The sequence below is a fragment of the Maylandia zebra genome, linkage group LG18, assembly GCF_041146795.1.
Source record: "Maylandia zebra isolate NMK-2024a linkage group LG18, Mzebra_GT3a, whole genome shotgun sequence".
Classification (NCBI taxonomy): Eukaryota; Metazoa; Chordata; class Actinopteri; order Cichliformes; family Cichlidae; genus Maylandia; species Maylandia zebra.
Window position 1 is genome coordinate 30,114,709 of NC_135184.1, and position 19,960 is coordinate 30,134,668.

General features: G+C 43.6%; 1 protein-coding gene across 11 annotated transcripts in view; it reads left to right on the plus strand.

Annotated features, from left to right (window-relative positions):
- Nucleotides 1-19,960, plus strand: part of ctnnd2b (catenin (cadherin-associated protein), delta 2b) — a 240,754-nt gene that overhangs the window by 183,230 nt on the left and 37,564 nt on the right. The gene's annotated exons all lie outside the window — the stretch shown is intronic.

Consider the following 19,960-nt stretch of genomic DNA (forward strand, 5'->3'; position numbering starts at 1 on the left):
GGGTGGACTAATTTGAGGTTCTATAATCCACGTGGAGGTCAGCATTTGTAAACTCGGATAGATTAAAGGATTACCAGCAACGCCTCTTTTTTACACCATTTACTGTATCCTGGCAATCTCTTTTCTGATTAGAGTTTACATGGACGGCCACACACTCTTACCTCTCGAGAGGGATGGAGAGATGATGGAGCCAGAAGAGGAATGTTACTTAATTTTCAAACTGATCTACAGCCAGAAACTCCCAGGGGTGGGGCGGGGTGTTTCCAGTCCATGAGCCAAATGAGAAATATAGATTTCTCTTACCAGCACCAGTACTCATGAAAACATCTTTGCTATGGAGCTGCAAAGAGATGGATATTTGTCCTATGATTTATGCCTTTTATTGCCGTAGTCAGCCTGTGAGGACGTGTAAGCAAATCAGTGACGACATTAATACCACTAACAAATGAACCAAATAGTAACAAAGATCTAATTCTCTGGGAATCCTTGGGTTGATCTTTGCCACTGATGGGTTGGTACTGACCTAAACAAACTTTGTTCCCTTCCCACTGGCAGTGGCCTCCCCTCAGCAGGACAGTGCCACTCGCACACGGAAAAAATGCTAGGCATTGACTTGAGGAACATGACAAACAAGGTGTTGATAAGCTTACATAGCCCATTCTGGTCGAGCATATATAGAATGCATGGTTGCACTGTCCTCCGACCCAGAGGACCCAAAAGAACCAGACATCAGAGGACATTCCCATGTATCTATGCCCTGATGGGTTCAAAGCTATTTTGGCAGCGAAAGTGGGTTGTTTCATTGTCGTCTGATTCCTGTAATTGTCTAATCTAGTACTAGACCACATGAAACCATTACTTAGCCATGCCAAATTTGTACTAGATTAACAGGAAGAGTGTGAAACTGAAGTCTAATCCATATCTATTCAATTCACAGAATTGTTGTTCACAAACAAGAGTGTTTCAATTCAGAGAAAAACCCAAAAATCATATGACCCCCTATGAGCAAGCACTTTGGCAACAGTGGGAAGGAAAAACTCCCTTTTAACAGGAAGAAACCTCCAGCAGAACCAGGCTCAAGGAGGGGCGGGGCCATCTGCTGCGACTGGTTGGGATGAAAGCAGGAAACAGGATAAAGACATGCTGTGGAAGAGAAACCGAGATTAATAACAAGTGTGATTCAATGCAGAGAGGTCTATTAACACATGTTGAGTGAGAAAGGTGACTGAAGAAGAAATACTCAATGCATCATGGGAATCCCCCAGCAGTCTACACCTATTGCAGCATAACTAAGGGAGGATTCAGGGTCACCTGGTCCAGCCCTAACTATATGCTTTAGCAAAAAGGAAAGTTTTAAGCCTAATCTTAAAAGTAGAGATAGTGTCTGTCTCCTGAATCCAAACTGGAAGCTGGTTCCACAGAAGAGGGGCCTGAAAACTAAAGGCTCTGCCTCCCATATTCTACTTTTAAATACTCTAGGAACAACAAGTAAGCCTGCACTGCGAGAGTGAAGTGCTCTAATGGGGTGATATGGTACTACAAGGTCATTAAGATAGGATGGGGCCTGATTATTTAAGACCTTGCATTTTGATTCCAAAAGAAGAATGTATTGCATACAAATGACATCACAGGGCTTTCAGGCCACCTTGCTATAAGGACCTTACCCACAAACTGAGTATCGTTGAGTCAAGCTGAGCCGAGTAGGTACTAGTGGAAAAGAGGCATTAGTTATGCTGCAGTAAGCCTAGGCTGCTGGGGACTTCCCATGCGCTGTTTCTTCTTCACTCTTACTGCTCTGCATCTACTCATTAGTCATGATTAATCTCTGGCTCTTTTCCACAATGTATTTATTGTCCTGTCTGATTGTTGATAGCACCAAGAGAAGCCACAGTCTGTGGATGAATCTCAGCCGATTACTTTGATGATACAGTGCCAAGTAGTTTTCATTTGGTACAATTACATGGGATATTTAGGCTCGACCTAGATTTGGGGGAATACAGTAAAGTCCTTTTTTTCTGTTTTACAAATCTGAAATCAGGTTTTTAACAGCATTCTTATTTTATCGAGGATGTCTAACACCATTTCATGACAGTATTCCAAGCAGCTAACAAATTCTTGGAGACATTAGGAGAGGTTTCAGTCCAGCTTACCTGTAACTGTGAAAACTTGTTTTCCCTCTCTGCAAACTGTCCAAAAGCAAAGTGTCTCCTCACACAAAAGCTGCACAGAGCCTTTGCCCACATTCCAAATTATTTACAGCAGCACTTCACACATCAGGCTGATGTGAGATATTGGTGAGAGACAAACAGTTTAAGAAGTATATGGGCTGATATCCCACAGTTCTGAATAGTAATGGAAAAGTCTTATTAGGAAAGTTAAACCAAGAAGCATGTCAGCTCCAACATACAGCCACATGGTGTTGAGTTTGACCCGCGTGTGCATTTCTGAATATGCATATGTGTGTAGTGAGTCTAGAAAAGGTTTTAGGCTTAGCAGAGATGGAAATAAAAGGGTTTTGTATGCTGCTAGAGTCTTAAAGAAGATTACCATATAAATTAGAGAAGCAATTCAAGGCACGAAGCACAGAAATCCCTCCTGTCACAAATTAATCAGCTGAACGACCGACCGGACGTAGACAGACCATGCTCTCCTCTCTTCTGTCTCTCAAAGACCCAGAGGAAATAACTCTCTCTCCCTCCCTGTTTGCCAGCCTCTCTCATTCCCTCTCTTATCCCTCTGCGCTCAGATTCTTGTAATTGGTCTCTCTCTTTTCTCCTGTCTCTCTCCTGTCCTCTTTGCCTTTCTCCATCTCCCTTTTTTTTCCCATCTTTTTCTATATTGCCTGCCCTCTCTGGCTCTTGCTTGCTCTATGGTGAGCTTTTTGAATCAGGATCACAGTGGGAAGTCAAGCTGCCTGCCTTGGTAGCTACAGACTCGCACAGACACGCAAACATGCACAAAGGGCTGGTTCACAAGCACACACATTCATTCACGTGTGCAGCTTGCTTCATGGCACAAAAAGTGACAAGCAGGCTTGTTGCTCTGTGCTCTTCAGTCTCTTTCAGTTCAGTAACTATGGTCCTTTTTTTTACCTTCTGTCTTTAGAACTAATAAAGGTTATATGGGGGGAATAAAGCAGATTGAACACACCAAATAGCAGCATTACTGCTGATGCATGATTGTGTGTTCAACATCTTTAGTTCTTCATGTTATTGTTGTTCTCTGTGCACCTCAGAAGTAGGTGAGGTTGTGCTCCATTCTGTTTCCAGTACGTTAAATTTGCCCGGAGCTGACCCTGGGCACCCAGGCGAGACGGGCAATAGTTAGACTCTGGGTTTGCTGAAAGGGAAAGACTGCTGCCCCTGGATCCAGACAAGCAGCAGAAGATGGATGGTTGGACATATTGACGGATGGAATACAAATGTTAGATTTATGAAGAATTATCAAAATAGTGTAAAGCAGGGGTGTCAAATTCAATTGCACAGGGGGCCAAAACTCAAGGCACACTTTAGGTCGCGGGCCAAACAAGATAAACATTTATTGAACACACTAAAACAATGTTTTTTAAACATAAATATGAATAAAAACAGACAGGAATATTATTCCAGATTAAATAAACTTAAAAAAAATAAACTTTAACTTTAAATATTTTGCTCTTCATAAAACTATATCCTGTCAAAATTATGCAAGTTAGAAATATGAACATGCTGCCAAAAACCCCAGAAAAAATAAATGAAAGCATACACAAGGTTCGAGCCGCATGTAGACGGAGCTGGGCATTGCTTCAGGAATGGAACTAATAAACTGTGCGGGCCATTCAGTGTCGTACTTTCCCTTGAGTGTATCATTACACCGCAGCTCCATCTGAATCTGCACAGGTGCAATTCAGCAAAGTCCGCTGACTTGGTTCAGCATTACTTGGCAACAGAGAAAGTGAGACAAGTTGCACTGGTGCATTTGTGACAGCTTCACTTGAAATACCATCACCGCATCATACATGCCATGTCCATGAACTGACAGATTTCATTGCTGAGCTCAAAAACTCTATTGAGAATTTTTATCCCAACTCAGCCAACGGACCTCTGTATGATAAGGAATGTCGGCAAACTCTGAATCTATTTCCCGCATAAAAGACTGAAATTGACGGTGATTTAAACTTTTAGCTCAGATAAAATTTATGGTTGGCGTTACGGTGATCATTATATGCTCCATTTTTAGGACTTTACCACACAGCGTTTCCTGGTGTATGATGCAGTGATATGCTGTTAACTCACCGGTACAGTTCTCCTCCTGCATCTTTACTCGCATCCTGCTGACTAGTCCACTTTTTTCACCGCACAACACCGGCGCTTCATCTGTTGTAAGTCCAACAAGTTTGTCCCAGGGCAGTTTCATGTCGGTTCCATCATGTCTATACTTTCATCCACAGCAAGAGAGTATGCAATAAAGTTTTTGCTTCTTTCACACAACTGTGTTCTTAAATCAGTGGCCATCTCACAAACCCGATCAGCAATCGTATTTCTCCTCAGGCTCACATTTGCCAAAATCTGCGTTTTGTCTGGACACAAGACGTCGCACACCTTCATCATGCAGCTCTTCTGAGTGCCGGGCTGATTTGGCTGTCTCCTCTGCTACAATAAAACTTGCTTTCACAACAGCTTCACTTTGTGATTTTTGCTCTGGTGAAAAAAGTCTGCTGAAATGTCAGATTCTTCTTTAGGCTTCTACTTTCTGTAGTTTCTGCTCTGCATTTAGGTTTTTCAGCTTATCCTGACGTTTTGTCTGGTAGTGCCGTCTTAAATTAAATTCCTTAATTACAGCCACATTAGCTCCACTGATATGACACACGGGTTTACCAGCAATGTCTGTAAACATATATTCAGTCACCAGTGTTGGGGAGTAACGGAATACATGTACCGCCGTCACGTATTTAAAATACAAAATATGAGTAACTGTATTCCGTTACAGTTACTGTTTAAAAAGGTGGTATTTAGAATACAGTTACTTTGTTGAAATAAATGGATTACACTGCGGTACTTTCCTGGTTCATATTGTGGTGGGTCAGGACTGTTTGGGTGTTGTTTGACAGCTACGTTCTGTTGTTCCAGGTGGCAGCGTTACGGTTGCCATGGTTACAGGGCGACGCTCTCTCTCTCTCTCTGCGACTGTGTGTTTCCTGGGTGAGAGAGCGCCTTTTTGTTGTTGTTGTTGTTGTTGTTGTGCTAAGCTACCAGGCAGAATGCTATAGGCATAGCTCTAAAGAATGTAGCCTCATGGGCAGTGTAGTCCGTGTTGCATTGAGAATGGACTGCCATACACGTTATGGGTCTGTGAGCGCGAGGAGGGAGAAAAAGGATAGTGGAAAAGTCTGAGCTGTCATCGAGCAAAAACGGGAGCTGGAAGCATGTAAATATAATAATAACCACTGCAGCCAAGAAGAGTGCCTGACGAGCCCAGTTGTAAGTAAGGACTCGACTGTACACTGTGTTTGTGTTTTCCTCCGAAACAAGAAGTTCCGTTGGAGCAGCCTTTCAACGCCTCTCTCTGTCTCTCGCAAGAAAAGTTGACCCACACAACAAAGTAAAGCTATTTTTCAGCTACGAGCTGACATCACACAGCAATAGTACATTCGCATAGTTGTACAAAGTATGATAATATATTAAGTAATCCAAAGTATTCAGAATACGTTACTGTCATCGAGTAACGTAACGGAATACGTTACAGAATACATTTTGGGGCATGTATTCTGTAATCTGTAATGGAATACATTTTAAAAGTAACCTTCCCAACACTGTCAGTCACCCACTGGCGCTGAAAGGTTCTGCTTTCAGAATCAACTTTTCTCTTCGCCATTGTGAGCGGCTAGCTTCGCAATAACAGAAGTTTGACCTGATTGACGCCACCCCCAAAGAGCTTCTCCATTGACGAGGGAATGTTCCCAGTTAGCCTAGCGTTCAGCAAGGAGGATGCCGCACTGCATTATGGGATCTGTAGTTTGTATATTATTAGTGCCTCATATCGCCGGGCCATGCATAACAATAATAATACATCTATATAAAATGATCTCGCAGGCCGGATATAAATGTACGCCGGGCCGGATGTGGCCCGCGGGCCTTGACTTTGACACATGTGGTGTAAAGGATATATGAAGAGTCACAGAGAAGCAGGAAGAACTAGGAGCTCATGGTGGATTCAGTTGAGAAAACCGAACAGTTATTTTATTAACCCCAAGCTTTACCTGTCTATGTTTTAGTCATTTTAATTCTACACGAGGTCCATTTATTGCTGCTATGAACATGTTGGTGAAAATGATTAGCTAATCTGAGCTACAGAGGAGTGCTAATAACATGACATCGGCCCCCTCTGACTCACAGCTTGCTGCACTTTCTTTAACTTCTTTATTCCCTTCACAGATTTGCGTTCTGTCAGTAGCTGTGGTTCCACTTGTCATTACAATACAACTTTTTTTTTTTAGTCAGTCATGGGAGAAAACACCACTGCAAGCGACAGGTCCGGACTGTTCACGCTGGTTAGAAGCAGATATGGAAGCTGTCAGAGTCGTACTGATGGGAACGCTCCACAGTCTAGATGCAGTCCAGCAACGGTGCTCATCAAGCTTTAGCAGAGCAAAGGGGACATCAGCTTGATAGAGTGAGGGGCTCATATGAAAAAAGGGAGGACTAAAAGAACAATTCTTGATTATTAACAGAATGTAATAGTTAAGGACGCCTGATAGGCCAATGCATGAAAAGATATAAAAAGATGAACATAAAGCTGCACAAGACTTAAAATCAGTGGAAATAATGCAAAAATATGTTTTTGTGCATGCCGCACATCCACAGTTAATTATGTAAACATGCAGCAGTTTTGTTCCCTTGAGTTCTACGGTGCTCATTATCTTTTCAGTCCATTTAAAATGATTTTTAATGCAGTTCCTCTGTTAAGAAAATATCAAGCCTCTTTCATAATTACAGGTAAATAATAAGTCCATTCATTAAAACCAGATTGAATCTCATGAAGAATGGGATATTACCACAAGTCTTCTTCCTTTCCTACTTTCTTTCTGCCATATTGCAGAAGCACTCTGGTTGACCTTGACATAAACTATATAAAATGCTTCCCCACAGTGTTTCCAGTGATCAGTGACAAAGTCATTAAAGGACCCAAACTGTGTAAATATAATTACTCACTTTGAGGCTCATTAATGCACACAGCTATAGGCCAGTGTAGACCAAGTGATTAAACAGTAATCATTATGACAACAGAGTAAAGCTGACACCTATGATTTTAATTTGAGGTTATAAATGTGTCACTTCTGGGCCAACAAAGCGCTGCTCTGATTATGTGCCAGTATCAGTAGCTGCAGAGTGCAACGCTGACAAACATGGTAACATCAGCTCTCCTCCTATTCTAAAAACTTTAGGATATGACATATGATGCCTGAAGAAAGGTGTTAAAATAATATAAAGCCAAACAGATTAAAACTCAATCACAATATCAGATTTTCATGATTGTAGTGCTTGAATAATCATCGCAATCTGTTGAATTCAACCGTAACTTTATTGATTGTGTGTAGCCTTTTTGGACAAATTGAGTAGAAATGCAATCACACTGAGTCTGTATTACACAGTTGTTACCATATTATTCACACAGTGTTGCTATTTCACCTTTAAATATCATCAATACAAGGTTATCATGACACCCCTAATACTGATATAAAGTCAAAAAAGTCAGTGAACTTGTCACGGTCCTGGGTCGGGTCGACCCAGCATTTTGAGTTTCTTATGTTTTGGTTTATTTTTGCATTATGGATTGGTTATTCTCTGGTGATACTGTTTTGATTACAATTATATTCTGATTCTTTAGTTATCTGATGATGATGTTGATGACGATGATGATTATGTCTGGTTTAGGTTTTGTTATCTTGCCCTTATGTTTGGTTTAGGTTGCCTGTGCTTGGTCTTCTCTGCCCGTATGTCCCTCTGTTTGTCCATGACGTCATTATGCCTGTTTACGAGTCTGTCTCTGTCTGGCGTGTGCTTCCTGTCTTATTTTGTAGGTCTGTGTCCTTTGTCAGTGCGTTCAGCTTTGTGCTCTCCCTGTCTCGTCAGTGTAATCAACGTCAGCCGTGTCTCCCAGCTGTTTCCTCTTTGCTCCGTTCACCTCTTGTATTTAGTGTCTGTGTCTTCCCCTACTCGGTGTCGCATCGTTAACGTCTGTTCACCCTCACTTGCTGCGTGTTTAGGATTTCCAGTCCTCCTGCATCTCTGTTTAGAGTTTTGTTTGCTTTTGTGAGTTTTATTTTATCTTGATGTTCTGCTCCAGCAATAAAGCTGCATTTTCTGTCTAAACCTCGTGTCCTGAGAATCCTGCATTTTGGGTCCACCACTCCTGCCTGCCTGCCACACAGCCGACCATGACAGAACGATGCGACCATTTCCTGGACCCAGCGGATTCATCCCGGGAACATGACCTCTCCCGCATCCACCGCCTGATCGAGCGGGTCTCCCACACTAAGGACGCTAAGACTATGGCAGTTGGGATTAACGCTATAGAAGCGATCCTGGAGGGTAGAGATGGACCGATCCGATATTACGTATCGGTATCGGTCCGATACTGACCTAAATTACTGGATCGGATATCGGAGAAAAATAAAAAATGTAATCCGATCCATTAAATATCACGAAAGCACCTCACAAAACTTGCAACACGCCGTAACTCGCCTCAGAACGTCGGAGCAGTATGCATCACGTGATAGAGCAGCTGTGGCATGCGGGACCTGTCGGTGGTCTGGATAGCATTTGGAGCTTCGCTAGCAATCTGGCATTTCATCTCCGACAAAGTTATCCCCGAGAGAAGTAAAGCAAGTGTGTAAGTCCATCTCTGAATGTTTGTAAAGCATTCCCACGTTAAGCTTAACGAGCGACTGCCTCTCGCTCTCCGGCTGCTACTTCAATCGTGAAACTGCTAATGATCAGCTGATCGGCTTTTCTGTCGTGAGTCTCTCTTGTTTGTTTTTGGTCCACTTTGCGCCAGAAAGAGCAAACCAGCGGCTGAACAACAGCAGCACGTTTAAGCTTGATAAGCTGTTGTTACAATTTATTTAATATTACTTTCTACTCCAGGATCTTTTCTACGTAGCTGACGGCTGGTAACTGTGCAGGGGCGGATCTAGCAAAGTTTAGCCAGGGGGCCGATAGGGCATTAACAGGGAAAAGGGGGCACAAAGACATACTTTTCTTTCTTATTCTCATTTAAAATGTCTAGCTTTTAATAAATAATTATCTGACACCCAAAGTTTTAATTTGATGTAAAATGAATAGAAGTCAATTACTGTATATAGTGACTATTAAGTCTAATATATATACCCTAGTAAGCTATAGTACATTTTCCTTTGGGAAGGTACCATCTGTGCAGTCTGCAATTTTGTTGAAGAAAGATGTTGAATCTATTTAATATTTCTTGAAAAATAATTGATTTCTGTGCATTTTTTTCACACTGCATCAAATTAAGGTTGATTACGTTGATTAAGCATCATGAGGTGGAGCGTGAGGGGTGGTTCCCTATTTTTTATTTATTTATTTTTGTTGTTGCTGGGAGTTGGAACCCTATTAGTTAGGTTGCTTAATATTTATGCTAAGTACTCTTTAAAATACCAGAATAGGGAGGATGGTGTAGGTCTAAGTTTATTAGATTGATCAGTATTGCTGAACTATGAAATATTTTTTTTGTATACAGGTATAACAGAATAGCTTTAGTGTAGTTGTTGTTTTAAACTTGAGTATGAACTTGCAGACTTGCAAAATGCAGCAAGATATTTTAAAAAACAGTTTTGTTGATTAAAAAACACTATATCGGATTCATATCGGTATCGGCAGATATCCAAATTTATGATATCGGTATCGGTATCGGACATAAAAAAGTGGTATCGTGCCATCTCTACTGGAGGGGAATCCTCATTTGCGCACACTAAAGGGATTTATGGGCTTCATAGACCAGCTGCATGAAGCCCAGGAGGTGCTACAGGCTCGGGAGCTTGCAGCTTTTGTCCGCGCCCAGTATTCTTCGCCGAAGCCGTCGCATCGGCAGCAGCCGCAACACAAGGAGCTCTCCGCGGAGTCGGCTGCCGTACAGCAGCAATTGCAACAGGGGAAAGGCGTTTCCGCACCGCGGCCACAGAGCTCCACTTCTTGCCGCTCAGGGCTTAATTCACCTGCCTCCTGCTTGGCGGCGATGTGGTCGCAGGACGAGGACGAGGACGTCTTTTCTCCATCGTCACCAGTTTCTCCTGTCGCCTCAGCCCCTGCCGCCAGGAGGAAGCGGCGCCACCGCCGTCATTCCTCACTACAACCGGAGCCCAATCACTCGTCAGAACAGCAGGCAATGGTGAGTGATGTTGACTGTACCCCTATTGCTTCACCTGCAAATAGTAATGGGAACTGTTTTCTTCTCACGGCTAAGAGTAGTGAGGTGAAGGCGGTTTGTTCCATGGACGTTCACCCCGGCCCAGTAGAAAGAAAAGACTCCCTGACTCATTATGTTGATGCTTTTTCCGCTGAAGAACCAGAATGTATGGGCAAAACTCTGATTGTGCACCCTCTGTTGGAGCCTGCTAAGAACTTTTCTGTCGATACAGAGTTAACCCCGGACAGTTTGAATTCAGTTTTGACATGTACTGCTGAATCTATGAATGGCGCTGTGGGTTCGCAACCCAAGAATGGGGAGGGGGACTTAACGGGCTGTTTCTGCCCTGTTCTCTTAGAGCAGAGAAGCCTAAGCAGAACTGTTTCTTCTGAACTCGTTCAGCTAGTTAAACCGAGCCCTAGAGGCTCAGGGGAGCCTATACCACCCCCTGCATCACGCTCACTACAAACACCTCCTCAACCGTTAGCCCGTTCAGCAGCCCAGCTAGCTGTTCAGCTGCCCTCAGCTCAGTCAGCTGCCCAGTTAGCCACTCCGTTACCCGCAGCTCAATCATCTGCTCCTTCACTAGTTTCATTCTCCCCACAACGGTCACTTCAGTCTTTCTCAACCCAGTCTCCTGCTGAGCAGCCATCTTTTCTCACTCGTATTAAGCAGGAAAACATGCTCAACAGGACTGTTTTCGTTCCTCGAAAGCTGGCCCGATTAGAGACATTTACTACCTCCAGGGCCTCCCCAGAGTCCGAGTTTCAACCCGCAGTTGACTCTGGACCCCTGGGGGCTAAGGAGTCAGCCGATGACTGCACCCAACTGTTGCCTCCTGAGCCTAACCTATGTGTTGCTCAGCCCCAGTCAGCATCAACGCTGCCAGAGGCCCGTGTGCCTGCTGGTCCTGTTCTGTCCCTGCCAGAGGCCCGTGTGCCTGCTGGTTCTGTTGCGTTCCTGCCAGAGGCCCGTGTGCCTGCTGGTCCTGTTCTGTCCCTGCCAGAGGCCCGTGTGCCTGCTGGTTCTGTTCTGTGTATGCCAGGGGCTCCAGTGCCCACTGGGTCTGAGACTGTTTTTGCTGGGGGGCCCGAGGAGCCCGTCCAGCCACCAGCTGCAGTCTCATCACCAGCTGCAGTCTCATCACCAGCTGCAGTCTCATCACCCTCGCCTGCTGCGGCCTCAGAGTCTTCGGCCTCGCCTGGTCCGGTTTCAGCATCTGCTTTGGCTTCATCCTCGTCGCCTGGTCCAGCGTCTGCTTTGGCTTCATCCAGTCCAGCCTCTGCATCCTCATAATCCTCGTCTGGTCCAGCCTCTGCATCCTCGTTTAGTCCAGCCTCTGCATCCCCGTCTGGTCCAGCCTCTGCATCCCCGTCTGGTCCAGCCTCTGCATCCTCGTCTGGTCCAGCCTCTGCATCCTCGTCTGGTCCAGCCTCTGCATCCCCGTCTGGTCCAGCCTCTGCATCCCCGTCTGGTCCAGCCTCCGCTTCCGCCTCGTCTGGTCCAGCCTCCGCTTCGCCTGGGGCTGCAGGGGCCACGCAGCCTTCAGGTCCCCTACTACCGCCTCCACATCGTCGGTCATCTGCCAGGCCGCTTGTTGGGCATCTCCGCCACCGTGGACGCCCTCCTGAACACCCTCCTGAACGCCGCCACTGCCTTCCGCGTGGCCGGCCCCCGGATCTGCTCTGTCGCCGCCACTGCCTTCCGCGTGGCCGGCCCCCGGAACTGTTTGCCCGTCGTCGCAGTTGCCGTCCACACAGTCGGCCCCCGGAACTGAACTGTTTTGGCCTCCTGCGCTGTCGGCCTCCGGGTCGGCCCCCTGAACTTGACCTTCTGGGTCTTTCTGGGCTCTGTCCCTCCTTCCTGGTCCCCCGCCGCCCACCCTGGTTGGGTTGTTTTCTGTTTTTGGCTGTTTTTTGTGCTTCTGTTGGGCGGTCTGGAGCCCGCCCTTGAGGGGGGGGTACTGTCACGGTCCTGGGTCGGGTCGACCCAGCATTTTGAGTTTCTTATGTTTTGGTTTATTTTTGCATTATGGATTGGTTATTCTCTGGTGATACTGTTTTGATTACAATTATATTCTGATTCTTTAGTTATCTGATGATGATGTTGATGACGATGATGATTATGTCTGGTTTAGGTTTTGTTATCTTGCCCTTATGTTTGGTTTAGGTTGCCTGTGCTTGGTCTTCTCTGCCCGTATGTCCCTCTGTTTGTCCATGACGTCATTATGCCTGTTTACGAGTCTGTCTCTGTCTGGCGTGTGCTTCCTGTCTTATTTTGTAGGTCTGTGTCCTTTGTCAGTGCGTTCAGCTTTGTGCTCTCCCTGTCTCGTCAGTGTAATCAACGTCAGCCGTGTCTCCCAGCTGTTTCCTCTTTGCTCCGTTCACCTCTTGTATTTAGTGTCTGTGTCTTCCCCTACTCGGTGTCGCATCGTTAACGTCTGTTCACCCTCACTTGCTGCGTGTTTAGGATTTCCAGTCCTCCTGCATCTCTGTTTAGAGTTTTGTTTGCTTTTGTGAGTTTTATTTTATCTTGATGTTCTGCTCCAGCAATAAAGCTGCATTTTCTGTCTAAACCTCGTGTCCTGAGAATCCTGCATTTTGGGTCCACCACTCCTGCCTGCCTGCCACACAGCCGACCATGACAGAACTAGCCATTGTAATTAAGTCTGCTGATATCAGCACAATCTCACATATATTTCATAACCTTTTTATTCAGTGAATTTATTCAGTCAAGATCGGTATAAAAGCTGCACGTAGGCTGTTCTTTCAAGTCAAATCCATACGATGCATCTTTGTGCTGCCGTTGACCCTGCTTTAAGAAATCTCCTTTCTGTGTCATGTAAGGCAGCAGTCCCCAACCTTTTTTGCGCCACGGACCGGTTTATGCTCGACAATATTTTCACGGACCGGCCTTTAAGGTGTCGCGGATAAATACAACAAAATAAAACTAGTATTCATAACACACGTGAAAAGTACCAGGAAAACCGAGGTAACGATAAAAACGATAACAAAATAACGCTGAAAACCGATAAAAACCCTGAAAACCATACATTTCACACCTGAGCCTCAACTCTCGTGGCCCGGTACCAAACGACTCACGGACCGGTACCGGTCCGAGGCCCGGGGGTTGGGGACCGCTGATGTAAGGGTTAAAAAATGTGAGCCTGGTCACTTTCAGCTGCAAGACGGCTGGCTCAGCGTGTCGCCAGTGATCTTCAGGGCTGCCTTAGCTGTAATCTACATTGTGTTTCTACTGCACAATTTCAGCAATTAGTAAAGGTGACAACTGATTTATCCTCAGTTGTTCAAAGGACTGCGGAGCCACTCAGAAGGCAGGTGGTGTACACAGTCTGTCAGAGGAGGGTGGTCTCTCTTACTACAAAACCCCCCCTGCTGTTCTCAAGGTCATACCACTAGCGTGGGCTCCCTAGAGATGTTATGTACGTAACTTGAATGCAAGCAGCTCCTGAAGGGGATTTCTTGTTGGAACTTATAGCAATTGTAGGCCTATAGATGAAAAAGCTAGAAAAGCACATTAGCAGAGGTGAGCTTCCCTGTGAGACAGAACAAACATCTTTGCTGGTTTATGTATTTTTTTTGCACAGTGTTCACTTGACTTTTCTCATAAATGAGTTTAGGTGCAGTGATGCATTTCAACAGATATAGAGCATATACCGTACTGCTCAGTGGGCAGGATGGTTTAACCATATGCTTGAGAGTATGATATGTTGTGTAATAGGAGTGTGTTCTTTTATTTTTTTTTCCCTTTTTGTGCGTAAGGAAACAATAACTAAAGCTGATAATTGACTGCACTGATGTAGAGTGTGCAGTTTTTTCTTAAACGGGTGAACATTCAAGTACTAGTAGCTTCAAATGTGGCTTCGATAATAGTTGATAATAGTTGTTGAATAGACATCCAAAAGATGACTTTGTTGGCTGACCAACATTGAGATTTGGTTTAAAAGGAAAAGTGACAAGCTGTCTTCTCAGACTGTTAAACGACGTCTAGAAAAAACATTTTTGCATCAAACTTTGGTTGAAAAGTGAAAGGAGAATCTTAATAAACAAATTCAGCCTCAGACGACCAACAGGTTTGAACCCACAATCTTCTTGCTGTGCTGCGGCAGTGTTAAGGTTCACGTCGAAGAATTACAGTCCTAATCAGATGTATTTTAATATAGTTGTAGTCTGATGACTAGCCCAACCTTCATGCCTGTGGAAAGGTAGACACACAAACAGAATGGCAATCTCTGAAGTCTCAGATTCAAAGTGGTCCACAACAAGGATGTGTCAAAAAGCAAGCACTTACTGAAATACACTGGGAGACTTGAGGAATAAAAAATGAAACGAGAGCAAGATCAAGTGGGGGACAAAGGAACCTGTTGCAGAAGAGAGAAATATGACAGTGGGATGAAAGTACGCTGCAAATGAAAGATGGGAAATGGCTTCACAGACAAAGAGACATAGCCAACATATTCATTTCCCCTCCCTCCACATAACAACCTCCTGCTGCCACTCATGATGTAAGGCTGAGGCAATTAACCTCCTTCATCTGTCACACACTCATGACTGTGTGTGTGTGTGTGCGTGTGCGCACATGTCTTTAAGGGCTTGGATGCAAGTGTTTGTGCATGCTTGAATCCATGTGTGTAAGCAAGCAATAACATGAGCCAGTGTACATCGAGGCAATATTATGTGTGCACGAGACTGCGCGCGTGTGTGTGAGAGAGAGCGTGTGTTTCAAATCAAAGATAAAATCCCACTGCCTTTCACCTCAGGGAGATGATGTCATACCCTGCACAGCGAGTAGCAATGCTGGCAAACAGCTGACTTTACTCAGGATGGGGAAAAGTCATCTTTGTCTTGCAGCTGCAGCATGACATCATTCATTGCATTTTTGACATGTGCAATATGTGTTTATTTCTTACTTATCCACTCATTTAGCATGCATTGAAAATGGAAATTCACATTGTGGGAGAGTCACTGTTTTTCATTAGAACACTGCAAGTTGCAGACATGTTAAGTCCGTCAGACCAAATTTAATACTGAAGAGCAGATCTGTCAGAGTTGTTTAGACACCACTAAGTTAAAAGAGATGAAAATAGATATTTATATGATCAAATTTTGAAATATGAAAAATGACATCAACTTACAGGCTATAACTAATGTGTGATCTATAACAATGGGAAATTACACACTGTGCTCCAACAGTTTAGCCACAGGACATTAAATGCATTATTTTTAGATTTTGCAGAATGTAGAGCTAATTGGCTATTTTCATCACAATAAGCAGCCTCTGTGTTGTTCACAGATTAGGAAATGCTACTGGGATAGACAACATCTAACACTTTAAAAGATTTTAGTAACAATTTAGGCATGCATGCATGGATTAATTGCAAATTACAAGCTCTTGCAATCCTCTTGACTTTCCAGGAAAAATGTCTTAATTCTTTGCATCATTTTTTAAATAAACATGCATGTAGGAGCTACTTTGCCCAAATATCAGACACATTTGGGCCTTTTGGCAAAACTCTGTCACCACACTGCCAAGTGTTGTGTGGGCCTCATCTTGCCCAGAAGTCATGTAGCATGCTTAACATGGGTTGTGGCAAGTATTGTGTGAATGCTGTGGGTGTATGTGTGGCCCAAATGTCACAATGTAACAAATATCTGTCTCATAAGGTGTGCATGAGAATCCAGAGATATAAAGACATTGATTCTTCAAAGTGATGCTGCTAGCAACAAGTGGAATTTAAAAAAAACATATTAAGGTTTCGTCAGAAATTTTGAAAATCTACATAACCAAAACTATCCTTATATAAACTGCTTGTAGTTTTAGTGTCATTAAAAAACAACAACTACTACTTAACATTACTGTCCAAGAGAGAAATAATCGGTGCATTGTGTTGTTTACTTAAATTACATCCGAGACCTTTGTGCCTAGCTGATTCTTCTTCTTCTTTTAGCTGCTCCCTTTAGGGGTCGCCATAGCAGATCATCTGTCTTCATCACACCTGATCTCTAGCATCCTCTTCTGTCCCACCAGCCTTCTGCATTACCTCCTTCACTACACCCATTAATCCTCTCTGTAGTCTCTTTTTCTCCTGCCTGCGTGCAAGCTCCATATTCAGCATCCTTTGTCCAATATATCCAGTATTTCTCCTCTGCACATGTCCAAACCATCTAGCTATTACCTTTCTAACATTGTCTTCAAACCACTCAACCCTAGTTCTCCATCTGAAATATATACATTTCTATTCTAGTTGATCCTGGTCACTCCCAATGAAAATCTTAACATCTTCAACTTGTCTCTTTTTTTCATGCTGCCATCTCCAAGTATACATTATAGAAGGTCTCTCCTGTAAAGCTTCCCTTTCACTCTTGCTCCTTTTCTTCTGTCATAAATCATTCCTGACACTCCACCTCTCTTGTGCACTGTCCGTTGCTTTGGAATGGTGAATCCAGGTATTTAAACTCATCTACTGTCACCGTCTCTACCATGTTCACTTTCCCACCCTTTCACTTGTCTCCCTCTCACAAACAAATGTGTTCTGTCTTGCTTCAACTGACTTTTGTTCCTCTTCTCTCCAGTGCATACCTCCACTTCTCCAGGCTCTCTTTCATCTCCTCACTACAGATCACTGTTGTTCATTCATACAGTATGTCTAAATGAAAGATTTTGATGATGCCTTATGTGTCAGAATTATGAGAACAAATGAGTTACATTTTCTTGAAACACTGTGTCTCTTTGGCTTTCAACCCCCAAGGCATTTTACACCAAAAAACTAGTCCACCCCAAGGATCACTTCCCCTGGCACAGAATAATATACTGTTGGGCACTACAAGAGGAGTGCTGTGAATTATACATCGGGGAAACCAAACAACCTGGTTAAGCAGATTGCTCAGTGCAGAAGAGCTACCTCATCAGGCCAAGACTCCACAATGGCCACTCTTTCAGTGATGAGACTATAGACATCCTGGTTAGGGAGGAACGCTGGTTTGAGTCAGGAGTCAAGGAGGCCATTTATGTGAAAATGGAACAACTGCTCCATTTTCACATAAATGCTCTTTCTCATATCTTCATGGTATGGCTCGTGAATTTTGTCTCTCTGTAGCTGCTACAGCTCTGCTTCTTGTTCTTGAAAACGAGTACTAGAAAACTTCTTCCTCAGGCCTCATTCTGAAATTGATAAGCAAACTGGTGTAAAACTCAACAGCCCTCTCCCATAGAAATCTCCAAACCTCCTCATGTATGGCATCTGGATCAACTGCCTATCCACCCCTCATTCTTTTCACTTCCTTCTTGCTAATCCTCTGCACGTCATATGTCTGTGACATCATGATTCACATCTGTTCTCCACGCTCTAATTTTCTACACTCATGAGCACCTCCTGCTCCTTCAATCTTCTTAACACACTCTCCTCACCTGTTAGCACACTTCCATTCCTGCCCTTGATAACCCTAACCTGCTGCACATCCTTTCTAGCTCAGTCTCTCTGCCTAGCCCACTGATACAAGTCCTTTTCTACTTCCTTATTGTCCATCCTCACATGCAACTCACTCAGCCTTTGCAGTTGCCAGCTGTTTTTGCTTCCCTCCTCCTGGACTACTGCTGTCTACTGTCCCTTACTATCCCATTTAGCAGGTCATATGTTAAAAGCAGGCACTAACTGTGAACATTGCTTGATAATGGTGTCTGCTCCAAAAATAATGATTAATGAGGTGTTATACTTTGAGATGATTACTCTAAAGATATTAAGGTACTAAAGTCAGAGTTTATCATTTATTATCTCTGAACAAAACCCTAGTTAGGCTGTCCTTTGATATAACAGCGTATTTTGTTAGCTAACAAGATGAGAAGTGTTAAGAAAGCCTTTTTTAGTAGAATTAATGAGATGTAGTTTTTTACTGTAGCCAGTATTGCTATTGCTAAGCTAATATTCAGCAAAATCTGTACGCTTAGCAAATGGCACCTTTAAAGAGTTAAAGACACCAAAATTCGCTGACTCACAGATGCAAAAGTCAGCTGCAATTATTATATTAAATGCCAAGGTTACTGAAGAAAACAAGAAACAGCATGCCGCCTTTGGCCTGTTGAGCAGGAGAAAAAATGAAGTGGCAGCTAGTCTGTTTTGCTAACATGACACTCCCAGCTAATTGCTGTCATAGAACCAGAAGCTAATCATTTAGAAACTCCTTCTGACCACAAAGCGGGACTGCACCGTCTTAAACACACAGGGTCCAAACAGCAGACAGGGTTAAGACTGATTTGTCAAGGGGCTTAGATGGCACTCAAAGACGTGCACACAAACGCACACAAATTCATACAAACTCACAAAGACAGATAACAGAAGCTGTAATTACAGAGTTGCTGCTCAGCCGTGAGTGAACAACACAGCTCCGAAGAGAGGACGCCTTATTCCAAGCACACACTCCCACACAGATCTGAGGATAGGATGCTTTACCACTACTACGGCTATAATTACTACCATAAAAGAGAGTGCTAGATAAGTGCAGATATGACTATGGGTGGACACTCTCAAATGCTTTAACATATAATTACAGGAATACATAGATTAGAGCGCAGGCAATTTGTAAGATGAAGGTCAACAAGAATTACGAAGTTGTAGTACTTCAAGGTTATCACAATTTGCGTGCACGAGTGTGAGCTTATACATATGTGAAACCTCTCAAGAAATCGGAGTGCTCAATGTCGAAATATGGTGATTTGCCTCTTACCCTCTTTGTCCTTTTCTTGATAGGTTCAGCCTGATATGTGCACTGTATGTGTTTGTGTGTCTCTGTGGGTGAGTCACTCGAGTCAGCGAACTATATGTGTGTGTGTGTGTGGCAACTGGCTAGAGAAGTGGACCTTAAGTGGTAGGATAGAGGAAAGTTACTCCAGTTTCTTGGTTGGTTGATCACTGTATGTTCAATTCAGGTGAGGATTAAGAACAGGAGAAATGTGCAGTGGAATTTTGTCTAAGTGATTTACTGCCTTTAGTACATCATTAATTACAGCAGCCCACCGGTGACTTGAAACTAAACTTTAAGGTTAGTTATAAGGCGTTAGCGTAGCAGACTTTACTCCTGTGGAAGTAAAAAGTCTTAATAGTTGGATAGTTACAGATATCTCTGCACCAGTAATTGTTTGTTTGTTTCTTTATTTGATCCATGGCAGTACAAAACAGTACATGTACATGTTTTGGGTAGTACAAAACACAGTGGTAGCTTCCTGACAGCGTTTGAGTGATACCAGAGCAGCTTCACTACAGCGTGGCGTTCATTCTACAAGTGTCTGCTGAGGGACTAGAACACCACCTTCATGAAATAATTCCTCATTTGATGTTTTAATAAATGCAGTCTAACGTGTCCCGCCAACATCTTCAATAATAACTAATGACCACGAAGCCCAGATCCTAAATTTATACTCAAACAGCTCAGTGATGCTCTTGGCCCCATGAATGGGTGTATGCATCATCGGTTAAATCTAGTTACGTCTGCCTATAAGGCCACAGTTTTACTCGCTCTGTGCAAGCTTTTATTTACATAAA